Raw genomic sequence first — 2689 nt, 5'->3', positions numbered from 1 at the left:
GGTCGGAACCGGAACCCGACGCCCTGAAGCCAGGCAGCAGCCACTGGGAGTCACGTGATCATGGAGCGCTCTGATAGGCCGCTAGGCATCGCCGACGCGGCCGCCCGCAGCTTTGGTGTCCTATTGGTCTCGTCGGGGCGGGGTGTAGGTTGCACTGAGTGTCTGGCTCCGTGAGTGGGTGGGTCTGTGCCCGCGCTCTGGGCTGTGTTGGGGGCGGTGTCACAGTCTCTGCCCCTCTCGGGGGCTGGGGAAGGCAGTAGAGGCCTTGTGCGTGCTTGGGAGTCGGCTCCACCTCAGGCACCAGTGGAGATAGGCAAAGGGAGATTTGCAGCGGTTGTGCTCACCCTCTTTTCCAGGGCCATGGCTACACTGGTGTTTTACAACGCTGCAACTTTCGTGCTCAGGGGTGTGAAAAAACCACCCCCCTGAGCTCTGACAGATACAGCGCTGTAAAGCCTCAGTGTAAACAGTGCTGCAAGCTACACCCTTAGAGGAGGTGGAGTATGTGCAGCGCTGGGAGAGCTCTGGTTGGGCTTTGGGGCCAACCTCTTAATTTACCATACAGAGAAGCGTCTCCGTTCCCTCCCTCTCTCCCGGCGCTGGGACCACACTCGAAACTTCAGTGTAGCCATACCCCAGTAGATTTAAATTCCAGCGGTGCTTCCTCTTCCACAGTTGGGGTTTGTTGCCCTGAAGCTGATCACTGTGGCTCAATCTCAGACATAGACAAAGCCTAAGTAGCCTCTATATCCTATTGCAGACAGTTAGGGTAACCAGATGTTCTGATTTTATTGGGACAGTCCTGATAGTGCTTTTTCCTATATAGGTACCTATTACCCTCAAAACCCTAGTCCCAATTTTTCACTCTTGCTATTTGGTCAGCCTAGTAGCTTAAAATAAGAATGGCCATCCTGGGTCAGATCAAAGATCCATCTAGCCTAGTAGCTTATCTTCTGACAGTGGCCGAGCCAGGTGCTTCAGAGGGAATGAACAGTACAGGTAATCAAGTGATCCATAGGCACCGACTCTGTGGGTGCTCCGGGGGTTGGAGCACCCATGGGGAAAAATTAGTGGGTGCTCTGCACCCACTGGTAGCCAGGCTCTCTCATCTTCGCCACCTCCTCCCCCGAGTGTGCCGTGTCCCCATTCCTCCCCCTCCTTCCCAGTGCATCCTGCCCACTGCCTACCAGCTGTTTGGTGACACTTAGGACTTTCTGGGAGGGAGAGGAAGGAGCAGGGACATGGTGTGCTCAGGGGAGGAGGCAGAGAAAAGGTGAGGCAGGGCAGGGGTGGAATGGGGGTGGGAAGGGGGCGGGGCTTGGGTGGGAAAAAGCAGTGTAGGATGGGGACTTCGGGGAAGGGGTGGAATGGGGTTGGGCCGAGGGCGGTGCATGGCTGGGAAGAGACGGGGCCATGGGTGGGTGGGGTGTCGAGCACCCAACAGGCAGAGGCGAAGTTGGCGCCTTCATATTGCCCATTGTCAGTTTCTGGCAAACAAAGGCTAGGGACACCATCCCTGCCCATCGTGGCTAATAATCATTGATGACCCTATCCTCCAAGAATTTATCTAGTTCTTTTTTTTAACCCTGTTATAGTCTTGGCCTTCACAGCATCCTTGGGCAGAGTTCCACAGGCTGACTATGCATTGTGCAAAGCAATACTTCCTTTTGTTTATTTTAAACCTGCTGCTTGTTAATTTCACTGAGTGACCCCCTACTTCTGGTGTTATGAAAGGAAGTAACACTTCTGTATTTACTTTTTGCATACCATTCATGATTTTATAGACCTCTGCTGTATCCCCCCTTGCCCTTAGTCGTCTCTTTTCCAAGCTGAAAAGTCTTATTAATCTCTCCTCATGTGGAACCTGTTCCAATATAACTTTTTTGAGATGCGGCAACCACATCTGCACACAGTATTGTCATAGCATTCCCTCTCAGGTCTGAACCTTAGAGTTCAGAAAATGAGATACTAGCACCTGAATCCTCTAAGCTTAATTACCAGCTTAGATCTGATAGCACTGCCACCACCCAAAAATATAGTGTTTTGGGACACTCTGATCTCCCCAACCTTCCCTGGGGACCCCAAGAACCCAGATCCCTTGGGTTCTTAAAACAAGGAGAAATAAACCATTCCCCCACCTTTCCCCCTCCCAAAATTTCCCTCCCTGGGCTATCCTGAGAGATACTGATCCAACCTCTTAATTCACCATACAGAGAAGCATCTCCCTTCCCTTCCACAAAGAGGCAAACAGATTCAAGGAAAACAGAGAGAGATTCTCTCTCTCCCCCTTCCCGTCTCCCCCACCCCTCCTGGTGAGTTATCCCAATCCCCTGGAATAAAACAAGGGAAACAAGGGGAAAAAAATCAATCAGGTTCTCTAAAAGAAATCTTTTAATAAAAGAAAAGAAAAAGTAACTATTTGAAAAGAAACTTAGAGAGCCTGTAGTAATGTCTGGTCTCTCTCAGACCCTCCGAGAGAAGAACACACAACGGACAAAGAACACACACAAAAGCTTCCCTCCACCCAAATTGAAAAGTATCTTGTCTTCTGATTGGTCTTCTGGTCTGGTGTCCAGTTCCCTGCTTGTAAACCTTTACAGGTAGAAAAGACATTAACCCTTAACAATCTGTTTATGACAAGTATAAATTATAAAATATTTCACATTCACACAGGTTAGTATAGACTTGA

The sequence above is a fragment of the Gopherus flavomarginatus genome, chromosome 3 (genome assembly GCF_025201925.1).
Source record: "Gopherus flavomarginatus isolate rGopFla2 chromosome 3, rGopFla2.mat.asm, whole genome shotgun sequence".
In the NCBI taxonomy this organism is placed as follows: Eukaryota; Metazoa; Chordata; order Testudines; family Testudinidae; genus Gopherus; species Gopherus flavomarginatus.
Note: the sequence above shows the minus strand (reverse complement) of the source record.